Raw genomic sequence first — 16,019 nt, forward strand, 5'->3', positions numbered from 1 at the left:
ACACAATTATTAAAAAAGACAAAAAAAATTATTAAAAAAGAAACAATATTATTAAAAAAGACACACAATTATTAAAAAAGAAACAATATTATTAAAAAAGACACACAATTATTAAAAAAGAAACATTATTATTTAAAAAGACACACAATTACCAAAAAAGACACAAAATTACAAAAAAGACACAAACTTATTGAAAAAGACACACGATTATTAAAAAAGACACAATATTATTAAAAAAGACACAAAATTACAAAAAAGACACAAACTTATTGAAAAAGACACACAATTATTAAAAAAAGACACAAAATTATTAAAAGACACAAATTTATTAAAAAAGACACAATTATTAAAAAAAGACAATTTTTTTTAAAAACCCACAAAATGATTAAAAAAGACAAACAAATATTAAAAAAGACACACAATAATTAAAAAAGACAAAAGATTATTTAAAAAAGACACAAGCTTATTGACAAAGACACACGATTATTAAAAAAGACTCAAAATTATTAAAAAAGACACAAATTTATTAAAAAAGACACAAACTTATTGAAAAAGACACACAAAGACACAAAATGATTAAAAAAGAAACAATATTATTAAAAAAGACACACAATTATTATAAAAAACACAAAATTACCAAGAAAGACACAAAATTATTGAAAAAGACACACAATTATTAAAAAAGAAACAATATTATTTAAAGACACACAATTATTAAAAAAAGACAATTAAAAAAAAACGCACAAAATGATAAAAAAGACAAACAAATATTAAAAAAGACACACAATAATTAAAAAAGACAAAAAATGATTTAAAAGACACAAGCTTATTGACAAAGACATACGATTATTAAAAAAGACACAATTATTAAAAGACACAAAATTACAAAAAAGACACAAACTTATTGAAAAAGACACACAATTATTAAAAAAAACACAAAATTATTTAAAATGACACACAATTATTAAAAAAAAAAAATTATTAAAAAAGAAACAATATTATTAAAAAAGACACAAAATTACAAAAAAGACACAAACTTATTGAAAAAGACACACGATTATTAAAAAAGACACAAAATTATTAAAAAAGACACAGAATTATTAAAAAAGAAACAATATTATTAAAAAAGACACAATTATTAAAAAAATTATAAAAAAGACAAACAAATATTAAAAAAGACACAAAATTACAAAAAAGACACAAACTTATTGAAAAAGACACACAATTATTAAAAAAGACACAAAATTATTAAAAAAGACACAAATTTATTAAAAAGACACAATTATTAAAAAAAGACAATTTTTTTTAAAAACCCACAAAATGATAAAAAAAGACAAAAGTTTATTTACAAAAGACACAAGCTTATTGACAAAGACACACGATTATTAAAGAAGACTCAAAATTATTAAAAAAGACACAAATTTATTAAAAAAGACACAAACTTATTGAAAAAGACACACAAAGACACAAAATTATTAAAAAAGAAACAATATTATTAAAAAAGACACACAATTATTAAAAAAAGACAATTTTTTTAAAAACCCACAAAATGATTAAAAAAGACACACAATTATTATAAAAAACACAAAATTACCAAGAAAGACACAAAATTATTGAAAAAGACACACAATTATTAAAAAAGAAACAATATTATTTAAAGACACACAATTATTAAAAAAAGACAATTAAAAAAAACCCACAAAATGATAAAAAAGACAAACAAATATTAAAAAAGACACACAATAATTAAAAAAGACAAAAAATGATTTAAAAGACACAAGCTTATTGACAAAGACATACGATTATTAAAAAAGACACAAAATTACAAAAAAGACACAAACTTATTGAAAAAGACACACAATTATTAAAAAAGACAAAATCATGAAAAAAGACACAAAATTAATTAAAAAAACACAAAATTACCAAGAAAGACACAAAATTATTAAAAAAGACACAATTATTAAAAAGACACACAATTATTAAAAAGACACAAAATTACCAATAAAAGTAATTAAAGGGACCTTCCACACACAACACGGTAAAGTGCCATTCATATAAAACTCACATTAAACTTTCATATCAAGCTGGGGGCCACAAAATATCGTCAGGAGGGCCACCATTGGCCCGCGGGCCGCCAGTTTGAGCCCCCTGTTGTAGGCTAAAGAAGATTGGTATCACAAGCGTTTTTCGGGTTAAAGACAGCAACACATTTGGTGTTTAGCCAACAGAGATGTACGTGTTAATTTACACAGAGAGCAGGGAAGTGGAATCAGATCTCTAGATCTCAGCCAGACTGAGAGCTGATCACATGACCACATGTTACTGCTCAAAGGAAACAGGGTCAAAGACAGGAAGTGAACCATATCTGTCTCTATATTACTGCAGTTGTCCAGGAGAAGTCTCCATCCCGTCCAACTGTCTCTGATTAACTCTTCTGCTCTGAAATGTTTTTCTTCTACTTCCTCCAGGCAGCTCGACCACTAATTAACCCTCTGGGCTCTATTGTCGTGGCGTCCTGATCACATCACGTGACCTTTAACAAAAAAACATCCAACATTGACATTCCTAGTCATGTAAAACCAAAGATATAAACATGTTTTTATGGGACTTTTTTGTATATACTTTTATTATATTTACATTTTACCTTTTTATATGTTCATATTTGCATCCTATGTTTATGTTTTCAAGTTCCAAAACAGTTCATTGAGCATATTTGTGGTTTTTATTGTGGTAAATAGTATAATTTTTCAACTCGGGTTTCATAAAGGTGAAGAAAAAATGGATCAGCAAATCTATCTGCAAACATATCCATGTGCTCTTATTTTGAAAGCTATGTGTTTTCTTTTATTTTGAAGGCGGGTCTAACACGTTCCTACCATAACGCTTAGTAACATACAACGCTATAGTTAACTACAGTTGCAACATTCTCCCAGTAGGCAGCATCCTTGTACTATATGTTGGTACTCACTCAAATATATCTAGATATCATTGATTTCTATTGTTGATATTGATCACTTATCAAATTGTTTTTTGTTCCAGCTCCTAAAATGTAAACATCTGCACATTTAGTGTTTAAAATGATTGTGATGTTTCTTTCTTTCTTTCTTTATGAGATGTTGGAGAGGGAAGAACTGGCTGGTGAACCCTGAAATATCTGCTTTATGGGGTAAAATAATAGTTCCTCCTCTGGTGGAACAAAAAGACATTTAGCAAGGTGTCCTGACATTTACCTGCTCACTCTCAGGCTTTGTGTCCGTCACAGTGGACAGGAATAGGTCATTACATTCGTTTTTAAGGGTTTTTCTGCAGCTCTTACTGATGACGTAACTGGGAACAAACTGCACATTTTCTGTTGTTTTATTCTGCGTTCAAATAACTTTCAAACATTTCCTGTTCTATGTTGTAGTGGGTTTGTTCAATGCAGTGCAAATTTTGTGCTCTGATGAATATTAAGAAATAAAGAACTGAAATAGTTGGATCAAACAACATGTGGAAATTATATAAATGGTTACAAAATACATATTTAGGTGATTAAACATAAAGAAAACATTTGTGTAACAAATATAAAATACTAACAAATGATTAAAGGTTTAAGTGTAATCACCCTTCAACTGTTTAGTGTTGATGGTGTAATAAACTTTTAAACTGGTAGAACTGATGGTGTAATAAACCTTTAAACCGATAGAACTGATGCTGTAATAAACCTTTAAACCGATAGAACTGATGCTGTAATAAACCTTTAAACCGATAGAACTGATGGTGTAATAAACCTTTAAACTGATAGAACTGATGGTGTAATAAACCTTTAAACTGATGGTGTAATAAACCTTTAAACTGATAGAACTGATGCTGTAATAAACCTTTAAACCGATAGAACTGATGCTGTAATAAACCTTTAAACTGATAGAACTGATGGTGTAATAACCCTTTAAACTGATAGAACTGATGGTGTAATAAACGTACTGCTGGATGAAGAAGAAGAAGCAGAAGAAGAAGACCTTTGCACTCGCGCCTGAAGCGGGAATCGGCGGGAACATAAGAGACGTGACCGTCCAGTTTGGAAAAAAACAGAAGTCTCCCTCAGCCGCTGCTGATGCAAGTGATGCCCCAGCCACGCGGAGACTTAAAGAGGTAAGAATCTTAATTTAACGTTTCATTAGTTTGTCGACCGTAACGTTGTGAAGAGTTGAATAAAAAACATTTTGACACAAGGTGAAATCTTTAACTTGTGAGATGGAGTGGTCTGTTGGAAGGTGGAATTAGGTCACATTAATGGCTTCCAACAATAAACTCCGGAATGCATTTTTATTCAGACTGGTGGAAATGGTACGCAGGGTTTGTTAGTCATGAAAAATCTGGAAAAGTTATCGAAGTTATTTTAGAATGTGTAAAATAGGCCTATTAAAAATAATATAATAATCCTACTTTTGGTACCTTGAATTGTCGGTGCCGGCTATTTTTAGAACAGCGGAGCAGAGCCGTGAGCTGCTAAGAGCTATGCTAGGAGGCTAATTGGATTTCTTGGTTCCCTCATTAAACTCTGGTGGACACGTTGTGACCTGCAAATTCACCACGCTATGAGATAATAACAGAACGTTACCAGACGGAGTTGTTTTAGAGGTAAATTCATGTAAAACCGCTGATGCCTGTTGCCTTCAGGGACAGTTCGTCGTATTGTAGCTTAATCGCCTAGCAACAGCTTTGACCGTGATCAACACGGGAGACGCAGCTGTGGCTGCCGTTAACTGTGCACAACGTCAGCAGCTGATCATAAACAAAGCAGCATGGCTAATTATAATAATAAACATAGTGATCGTGAATTAACCAACATAGCTAACTGCAATCTGTGTTTGTTAGCTACAAAGTACATACACGTGGCTCACTCAGGAAACCAAGAGAAGCTGTGAAGGTCCTCTCAGCAGTCAGAATATATAAAAAGTTTACTTGAAATAATAAGGAAAATAAAAACATGTAATGAAAAGTTGTGTAGATGCTTGATTATTTTAGAGAGTAAAGAAAAACTTTGCTAAAATAAAATTGAAAGGACAAAAAAATAGTTTTGGTTGAGCATTTAAATGTGATGGCTGCATTTGGTGCTGAATTCTTATGTATTAGTATTTCTTAAGCAGCTGTCAAGTTTCACACACTGCGCGTGACTTGGCTGTAGCGCGAATAAAATTTCAGTAAGTCATTTTTTTACTTTAATCCATGTGAATGTGTGTTAATAAGAATTCAAGTTGCAATTAAAACATAGCAAGGTGTATCAAAATGTGTCTGTGGTTTGATTTAGAGGCACCGACTACAGTGGTCCGACTGAAATGCGTTAATTTTTTGGTCTTATTGAAAGGTTATGGAGAGGTCATTGAAAAGTTATGGAAAACCATTGCTAAAAAAGTGTATGAACCCTGGGTATGGTTGGCTAGCTGCAATAACAAAATGTGGCAGCTAATGGCTAACTCCAAGCTGTGCAGTCAACACTATGTCTCAACTTATTTTTATTTTAGTGTTTGCCAGGAAAATGCTTGCAAATCATATGAAACACAGAAACGTGATTTAATTTCAGAAGCTATATGATTTACGCTTTTACTGCGTCATCATGAGTTTGTTAATGGCAACATAACGTAATGTTTGCTAACTTAATGGAGAGTGTCTTGTGCTAACCTTAACTAACTGCATCTGATTATTAATGAATATAAAGACCTGTGGCTTAGGTGTCTATTTATATTATACCTAATGATCCAAAATGTATTTTTTCATTAACAGGATGAACAAAAACAAAATGATGGCAAAAAAGAGGATACGGTTTCCCACGCAGAAGATGAAGGACCTGCAGAGCTCCCCTCCCCCAAATGAGCAATCTGGTAAATATTCAGTTAATACTCTGAACGCTTTATGTTGCAAATAGAGATGGGGATGGGGATAATCATAACATTATGGTCCAGATGAGGTCTAAAAATACCATTCTAAATTGTGGAGCCCAAATGGAAATTGTTAAACATTTTCGTTTTTGCACTCTCTCTCTCAGGGTGTTTTGCGTTCCTCAGATGGGAGGATGGTTGCACTGGCAAAATCTTTAGAGATTCAGACATTTTGGCAAGAGATGAGGCTACTGTGCAGCTGCAAGATCTTATATCAGGAGATCCTGTGGTAGCAAAGTGGTCAGATGGTAAATTTTAAAGGGCCACTGTTGAATATATTTCAGTGGAAGATCAAGCTAAGGCGCCAAAAGGCCGGCCAACTCAACAGGAGTCCTTTTTAAATATGCTAAAAGGTGACGAGCCCTCAGACTCAACATCAGGGTCTGACACCATTATTGTGGATAGGAGTCCACTGTCTGAATATGGCGAGAAAGTCCCAGAGCTGAATCCATCACCTGATGGGGTACATGCAACAGGCCAGAACATTGCTGGCCCACCACCCTATGGGTAGGCTTGTTATAATTATTACATAATCCCCTGGGCCAGAGTTCAAAACTTTTAATCATTATCCGATCAGATTTGGCGAAGTTCAGAACCAAAAATACAGCATTAGGATAACTTTGTGATCATACAAATACAAGTTTTACTTAAAACATATTTTTATGACCCAAATAGCCGCTCTACAAGCTCACGTGTCACAACACACTGTCGTACGCTCGTTTGATAAATGAGGGCCAAAGTGAGCGTAAAGTGGGTGCACGATCATTTCTACACAAGGCTCGGCATTTATCAATTTGGATGTAAGCGGAGAGTATGATCAGATCTCACGTCTGCTCTCAAGCTCACGATGGCCTTCATTTATCAAACGAGCTATTATGTGCGGCGCTGATTCGCCCTGGCGTAAATGGCGGAAGTTCTTAAATCCCCGTCTCTCTCTGGTTGAATACGTCGGAGCTCCCAAGCTTAGTAGGATAGAGGCAGTGGAATAGCTTCATCTTCATGCAGCTTGTTCTCCCACTAACGGCCGAAACTTAACGCTACCTTGTGCCTGGATACCGGTAGTTTCCCCGGAGCGGGTTTCCTCTGTGGCTGGCATCTTGTCCACTGGATAAGATTCCTAAAAACTCCCGCAGCAGTTTTCCCCTTGGTCGACATATTGCAATCACCGACTGACCTTAAACATCTTTATTTTAAGAGTACGCATGACAGCCATTTAAAAATAGCACAGGATCATCCGGTCGTCTTTTATACAAATAATTAGCCACTTCGAAAAACACCTTGTGTGAGTATTTGTTCCTGATGGCTTTCAGTTTATCGTCTGGCTACCAGACGTCAGATTTGGCGCCCATTGTCAGAAAACTCCACCAGATGCTCCAAGCTCCTCCAGAGTGGAACTGCAGGATGGGACGCCATCCCCCGAGGTCTTTGGTGAGCAGCGCCATCAGCAGGCAGGCTGAGGCGAGCCGCGAGCCTCTCTCCACCACCAGCTCCATCTCCATCAGACTCATCTCACACAAGTATCGGGCCAGCGTCAGCGTGTCCATCCCCGAGTTCACACACTTGGCGTAGCGTCTGAGGAAGCGGTAGGGGATGGAGATGTTGATGTCGAAGGACAGCGCCTGCAGGATGGTGGCCTCCATCGAGATCAGCTCCTCCCTCTTGTACGCATCGTCGCAAATGTAGAGGAAGTCGTCGATGCACGGCGGACTGCACTCCTCAAATTTGGAGGCTATGAGCATGGTGGCGGAGCCGACGAGCTGCAGCATCTCCCTGTGGACGGGAGTCTTGGCGAGGAAGTGGTCGGCCATCTTTACGGCAGGTACAAGGTCTCATGGTACAGCTCAAAGTTCTCCTGCACCTCCACCAGCCAGTCGATCAGGATGGCCCTCATCTCTGGGTTGAGGCTGGGCTGCTTGGGCATGTAGTCACACAGGACAAACTTGTCCTCTCTCCGTTTAAGGTAGTCAAAGATCTCCGGACACATGTAACATAACCCAGAGGAGTTTGACATCGACTCTGAGAACTCTGAGGACTGTGGTTTCTGAAGGTGTGCTGGCACTTCATGGGCAGCAGGGGGCGAAGCAGCTGCCAGCTCATCTACTGGAGCTGCTGCATCCTTCTGCACCTCCTCTTCCTTCTCCTCCTCCTCAGGCTGTATTTTCTCCACAGGCGTTCCCTCGGAGCTCGTTGAAGAGTTCGCCACTTCAGTGTCTGCGAAGAATCAAGCCAACGTGAAGGACACTCTGCATGAGTGCATCGACGAGTATCTTGCTGCCAGCGGTGACGGCGGAGGTATTACCTTTGTGTGGTTAGTGTTGCGGGTATAAAAATTGTGTGGGGTTTTACTTTTTCTAAGAGAAGGGTAAAAAGTAACAATATAAAACCTGACTGACCAATACTCTTAAATACCAGGAGAGAGACCTGCTTGGCACCTCCAAGTAGCCCCACTGGCTTTTCTTCCAGGAGGAGGTAAGAAAGTAACTGTCCACAAACTAGATTATCTTCTCATTAACATTTACTTGTACTTAATTGTTAATTAAGCCTGCTCCTTTATTTCAAGTCTTAAATAATGTTAATTTAACAGTGTCGAGTGTGGAGCTATATAAACCCTGAAAAAGTGTTAATATTGTGTGTTTTTCCTGATTATCAGACAATGGCAAGCCCGCTGAAGTTTGCCTCATTGAGTGAGCCAGAGGTGGAGGCAGTAAGAAAGCAGCTACAGCTGCTGAGCGTAAGTGTTTTTTGTTGAAGATGGATGGTTTTAAGGATAGAAACATAAATAGATGACCCCCAGCTCCCGAGGGCGGACCTGTACGCCAGGAGTGTCCAGGTCCACGGTAGGGCCATGGACCTGTTGGTGCAGCAGGCACGCACCAACAGGTCCATGGACCAAAAAAACAGATTTCTGAAGTGGGAGCTGGAGGGTCTAAAGAATAAATTAAAGGCTGCGCAGCAGGATCTGGAGGTGCTGAAGGCCACTAAGGTCTTTGGATAGAGCTCGGGATTTGTATGAGTGATGAAGGTTAATTAACCACTGGTCAGTTTTTCCTCAGTGGCTGTTATTCTTACTAAATTAATAGGGTATTATATCAAAGCCATCCTCATTATTTCACTCAAGGATACATTTAACAAACAACAGCAATTGATTGGGCTCCTGTAGACTTCATCTGTATTTCTTTTCCATGTGTGTGCAGACAAGGAGGAGGCTATAAAAGGTGAGGTGGTGCAGTAGAATGTTTATAGTAATAACGCTATAATGACGTTGGTTTTCTGTTAATATGTTTGTGTTTTGGTTGACCTGTGTGCAGAGATGGCTGGTGTCGAAGAAAGGAGTGGAGAGGAGGAGGAGGGGTGGGGACGGGACATTGATGAAGAGGCCTTGTTAAAGATGCCTTTTTAATTTTTTTTAATTTTAAGTTAAAATTAATAAGCACAGTTGACCATAACAGATGCAGTCAGTGCCACCTGCCGGAAATGATCATGGGCAGTATTATGGTGATGTATACTGTCCCCATAATAACACAATGCCACTGGAAGAGGTGAAAGAGTGCTTAGAAAACTGGCGTGACTTTCTATGTTTGTAATATAATGTAAATTATTTTGAATAAAGTGCTTTAAACGGCTTGAAATTGTAATTGCATTACTTTTTCATACTTTCATAAATTTATTAATTAATAATTTATTAATTAGAAACAATTTTTCATCTTAATTTGTCTAACTTATATAGAAGCTCTCACTAAACATAATTATGGTCATTTATAGCAAAATAGTGTCTGATTTGATGAAGTAAAATAACCAGTTTATTGCATGTCTTAAAAATCACATTCAAGCTATTTCCAGACATTTACACAACGGATTTAGCCTCAAGTGAAAGTTGGTTTTAATTCTAACCAGGCTTTTACAATGAAGCTGCGGTTTATTAAGCCACGTTGATGGAACACCCCTCTGGTTCAGTCTGTTGCAGGTTGTGATGTTTTGTTGTTTCCATTAATTGATTAAAATAAATAAACATAATGGTGAAAAAAAGAAGTGAGGTTTTGCAATGTTATAGTTTGTTGTCAATATGTAGAATAAGCCAAGCTTAATAAATCAGCAGTAGGGCATGTGTTTTTAACGTCCTGTTAAATATTTGTCACATTTCATAGGTGTTGCCCAGCAGGACAACCACAGCAAGGACAGGAGAAAACAAGGAAGGTCCTAATGACCTAAGGGAAACGTGGAAATTGGGCATACTGGAGATCGATTTTTGGGTATACTTTGCACTAAAAGTCACCCCAGAGCCTCCGGGGCCACTCCATTTCAGGGACTTACTTTAATATGTATATCCTTTCGTGTAGTTTTGGCGGGGTGGACCCCGGAATATTATCATTTCATATCATTGGTGCTGGTCCGAAATTGCCCTTTAACTGGCTGTCTGTGTGTTAGGACCTGAGACCTCCTTGAGAGATTGGACACTACAGGACCTAGGAAGCTGATTTTTTAATATGTTATTCCTTGGTCCGAGATATGTCTGTGATGTGAATTTGGTTCCGATCGGCCCAGTAGTTTTCCCAGGGTGGCCCGAGAAAAGTATCATATTTTCAACATAATTAAGGCCCGCCACGTCCACAAAAATTGTCCAAATCACATGAAAATGTGTTTCTGGGCCTATCTCAGGGCCACAATCAATAAACATGAGTTTCATTTTAATCCAAATTTCTGTGTCTTTTTTTCATAATTAACTCATTAAAGTTTCAGACTAATAGCTCAAAGCGTTGATATGTTTATCAGAGTGTACCAAGTTTCAGACCAGTGGGACCTTCAGAAGTGACAAAAATAACAGAAATTACCAATAAGGCAAATGGTCAGTGTCTTTTCGTACGCCACACGGTCACCTTTGACCCCAGGGGCCTCAAATTTTGTACAGCAGCTGGGATCGGGGCCCTAAACAATAATCTGAAGAAAAAATGTCCAAATTCCCCCTTCAAGAGGGTGTGTGTCATAGGAACTGAGAGGCCTTTTAGAGATTGGACAAGCAAGAGTAAAAATCTTTCTACCAGACCTAGGAAGCTGATTTTTTAATATGTTGCTCCTTGGTCCGAGATGTGTCTGTGATGTGAATTTGGTTCCGATCGGCCCAGTAGTTTTCCCAGGGCGGCCCGAGAAAGGTATCATATTTTCAACATAATTAAGGCCCGCCACGTCCACAAAAATTGTCCAAATCACATGAAAATGTGTTTCTGGGCCTATCTCAGGGCCACAATCAATAAACATGAGTTTCATCCAAATTTCTGTGTCTTTTTTTCATAATTAAACATATTAAAGTTTCAGACTTATAGCTCAGAGTGTCAGGGGCATTGACTGAACATCCCACAGCTCTGAAACTTGGCACAGAGAGGTCAGGGTTCATCGTTCAATGTGAAAGGTCAACTTCTAGGCCATACTTTCCTGCATAAAACACCAAAGCATTGACCTAGGAAGCTGAAACTGTAATATGTCCATCAGGGACATTGACTGTACCAAGTTTCAGATCTGTGGGACCTTCAGAAGTGACAAAAATGACCTTGAATCATTGTTAAATCAAGTCAGGTTTGAAATGCGGCCTACTGATTTCAAGTCTAATCTTCCATAACTCATCAACGCTTTGATAAACATATTAAAGTTTCAGACTTATAGCTCAGAGTGTCAGGGGCAATGAGTGTGCCAAGTTTCAGATCTGTGGGACCTTCAGAGGGGTCAGGGTTAATCGAAAATTAGATTTTCATTAATTAAGGCTTATTAAGGCTTACTTACTTTGTTCGAGGGGCCACTGGTCTCTGTAGGCCGCCTATCAGTGTGGTGAAACGTGTTCTCTATGTATCTGTTCACTGTGTGTATCCAGGCAACTGAAAGCTGCAGAAGCAGCAGCAGTGAGGCCGAGGAGGAGGACGCTCCATCTCCTGCAAAAGTGGTTAGATTATACTAGAATTAGAAATTATGTTTGGTTTGTTTTTCAGTGCTGACACAATTAATGCAAACATGCTCTATCTGAGGAGGAGGAGGAGGAGGAGAGAGAGGAGCAGAGAGAGGAGCACTGCATTTGCAACTCACTTATATGTTATCTTTTTTTAGGTTAATCATATTGTGATTTATTTAGGTCTGATATTTTTTTTAAGTTAGTAATATTGTGTTTTAGTTATTATTTGTTGTTTTTAAGATAGAGGTATTATAATTTGTCAAATTTATTTTTGAGTTTTTAATAATTCTCTTATTTATTTAACTTATTTCCACCCTAAAAGCTGAAATTGTCTTTTTAATTAACTTATGATGTCCGAAATGAATTTTTTAATGTGTTTTTCCAAAAATGAATTGTTTTTTAATGTTATGTCAAACATGACTTATTCTAACGTTGTATTGTCCAAAATGAATTAATGAGTAGATGTAAAAATGTAATTATTTTTAATGTGTTGATGTCTCCCATGAATTGTTTTTTAACTCCATGTCGTCCAAAATGAATTATGTTGACCCCATGATGTCCCAAATTAATTATTTTAATGTGAATATGCCCCAGTTGAATTATGTTTAATGTTAAAATGACCCAAATTAGTTGTTTTTAATTCTCATACTGCCCAAAATGAATTATTTTAACCCTGTGATGTCCCAAATTAATTATTTTGAAGATTATGATGTCCGAAATGTACTGTTTTTAATTGTTGTGCTGTCCGAATTGGTGTATTTTTAATATTTTGATGTCCCCCATGAATTGTTTTTTAATCCCATGATAAGGGTTACGGTTAGAGCCATTAATTAGCGTTATGGTTGGGGTTTAGGGTTAGGGTTAGGTTTAGAACCAGAAATTAGGGTCAGTTATGTTTAGGTTTAGGGTTAGGGTCAGGGGTTAGGGTGGAAATAATAAATAGGAAAAATAATTTTCAAGGTCAGCCTAATTGGTATCACATTGTAGTCCAGCTATTCCCATTGCTCCAAAACTGTGGATCAAAAAAATAAAACAACTAATGGCGTTTCCACTTCTTTTTTATTTAAAATATTATATTTATATTGATATACTCGTATATACAATGAATTCTTTGTTAGGCGAGTTTTTGGAGGCCATGACACCCCAATCAGTCCCTTTTCGTTCAGAGTTAATGTGTTGTTTCATTCTCTGACGAATTGGTGTGGAGGTCCTTTCCTCGTCCGATTCCAAGGCGGCGTTAGCCCGGTCATTGTCCTCACGCTGGACCTGGACTTGGACCAAACCTTGTCCAATATCTGAAGATTCTTCCTCAGAGTCTGTTGGCCCCCGAGCTTGTTCGGTGGACTGAGCTTGAGGCCGGTTATTTCCGTAACTCTGGCTATGATCAGAGCCTCCGCGTGGTCAATGACCTCTTGGGTCACGTGTGGCAGGTTACGTTTAGCCCACCTGGTCGCCACTTTGAAGGGCTCTTTCCAATCATGTTTCAAAATTTCAGAAATCTCTTCCAACAATGATTCCACGTTTTCCTCATAATGCTCTTTCAGGATAAGCTGGGTAGTGTATCCCCAATTTTCTGCATTACCCGTTATCAAAGACTGTGTTTTTTGTGTTGGAGATGCAGGCCCAATCATGTTTGACAGGACCTCAATCATCCTAGAGATACTCTTAGGCGGCGGTTTATTATCCTTTGGAGTCACATTTTGGAGGTGATGTACCATTTTGATCAGAGCATGTAGCTTGCGAGTCAGACGCCCAAAATGTGCGTCCGCTGGGTTAGGGTTAGGAAACTGTCTTCTAACCTGTCCTCCAGCATGGAAGACAGGTGGTCTCCCCTCCCCTCCCCTCCCAGCCCCGGGTTGACCAGCGCTGGTCTGATGCAGGCCCTTGGTAACGGGGGCGACCCCCTCTCCTCCCGTACCACACCTGCGTCCATCCACCATCATAGCCAGTCATACTGGCTGTTTGTACCGTATCCGGTAAGTACTTTTTTGAAAAAAAAAAAAAAATTACATTTCCTTCCTTCCGGTGTCCTTTTTCAGGTCTCCGGTAAGTGTAAAACAAACAAACTTTTCCTTTTCAGGTCTCCGGTAAGTATAAAACAAACAAAATTGTACTTATTCAGGTCTCCGGTAAGTGTAAAATCAAAAAAACAAATCAAGTTTTCCTTTACAGGTCTCCGGTAAGTATGACAGAAACCAAAATGTCCTTGTTCAGGTCTCAGGTAAGTATAAAATAAAATAAAATAAAATCTTCCTTTTTCAGGTTTCCGGAAAGTATAAAAGAACCCTATCAGGTCTCAGGTAAGTATATTTCCCTTTTTTTTGCTACAATACAGCCTTTGTTATTCATAAATATTGAAAATAAAACATTCGGGCGTCCCGGTGGCTCACACTGGTAGAGCGCTTGCCATGTAGGCTGAGTCCTTGCTGTGGCGGAGCCAGGTTCGAATCCGGTCTGAGCTCCCTTTGCCGCATGTCTTCCCCTCTATCACCCCCTTTCACTCTGTCACTGTCAATAAAGCATAAAAATGCCTAAAAAATAATCTTACAACCTCTCGCCACCCTCGTGGACAAAAACGTCCATGCACACTAAAACTGCTATAAAAAAACATTTTTTTCAGATTTTTTTTTCATAAATCTCTTAAACAACCTCAGCCTTATTCAAAACTATCATTATTTTAGAATTTCATCATCATTTTCAGAATTTCAACCCTTTATATTCCAGTTTATAAATTCAAAGTTTTCCATAATTTCTTCCAAAAAACATGAAAAATGATTTTTTTAGTATAGTAGAGAGCTGGCATTTTGGTGGTGATTAGAGTCTTTGTTATGTCAAAGATTAGCAACAAAATTGATTTGATTGCATTATTATTTTTTATGTAGTGCCAGATACTCCCTCTGGTGTCCCTCGTGGACAAAAATGCCTCATAGACTTCCATTCAAACTGCATTTTTTGATCTCACTGCCATTGCAGTATAAAATCATGTTTTCTGTAATGTCATCATTTCATTTTGAAGAAAAGTAGTGATGTTTTACATTTTCACTGTATTCCACCAGATTCAACCATTTTCCCATTGTACGCAGATGCATGACATTTGTGTATGTTTGCCAGTTATATTATAGAGCCGTGTGACTACCAGGTGCCCCCAAGAGTTGTGTGTGTGTGTGTGTGTGTGTGTGTGTGTGAAATAATTTTTAAATCAACATCCGATTAATCAATGTAAACATTTATTGTGCAAACTGCAACTTTGAAAACAACAAAAAAGAACACAACAGAACATATGGAAAATGGAATATGAACAAATTTGATGTGTGTGTTTGAGATAAACAGATAAATGGTGTGTGTGTGTGTGTGTGTGTTTATATTCCAGCAGCAGACAAGCAGGTTAAAAACCAGAATTGAATATGGGAAGCTAAAAACTTGATTTTGTGTGTTTGTTATACTTACCGGAGACCTGCAAAGGAAAAGTTTGTTTGTTTTACACTTACCGGAGACTTGAAAAAGGATACCGGAAGGAAGGAAATGTATTTTTTTTTTTCAAAAAATACTTACCGGATACGGTACAAACCCGTCTAACAAAGAATTCATTGTATATACGAGTATAATATAATAATAAATATAATAAAAAAGAAGTGGAAACGCCATTTGTTGTTTTATTTTTTTGATCCACAGTTTTGGAGCAATGGGAATAGCTGGACTACAATGTGATACCAATTAGGCTGACCTTGAAAATAATTTTTCCTATTTATTATTTCCACCCTAACCCTAAACCTAAACATAACTGACCCTAATTTCTGGTTCTAAACCTAACCCTAACCCCAACCATAACGCTAATTAATGGCTCTAACCGTAACCCTTATCATGGGATTAAAAAACAATTCACGGGGGACATAAAAATATTAAAAATACACCAATTCGGACAGCACAACAATTAAAAACAGTACATTTCGGACATCATAATCTTCAAAATAATTAATTTGGGACATCACAGGGTAAAAATAATTCATTTTGGGCAGTATGAGAATTAAAAACAACTAATTTGGGTCATCTTAACATTAAACATAATTCAACTGGGGCATATTCACATTAAAATAATTAATTTGGGACATCATGGGGTCAACATAATTCATTTTGGACGACATGGGGTTAAAAAACAATTCATGGGA

General features: G+C 37.2%; 1 pseudogene; it reads right to left on the reverse strand.

Annotated features, from left to right (window-relative positions):
* Positions 1-7,108: 7,108 nt before the first annotated feature.
* LOC131967754 (G2/mitotic-specific cyclin-B3-like) lies at positions 7,109-13,786 on the reverse strand (annotated as a pseudogene).
* Positions 13,787-16,019: the final 2,233 nt, after the last annotated feature.

This window comes from Centropristis striata, unplaced genomic scaffold, assembly GCF_030273125.1.
Source record: "Centropristis striata isolate RG_2023a ecotype Rhode Island unplaced genomic scaffold, C.striata_1.0 Scaffold_26, whole genome shotgun sequence".
NCBI lineage: Eukaryota > Metazoa > Chordata > Actinopteri > Perciformes > Serranidae > Centropristis > Centropristis striata.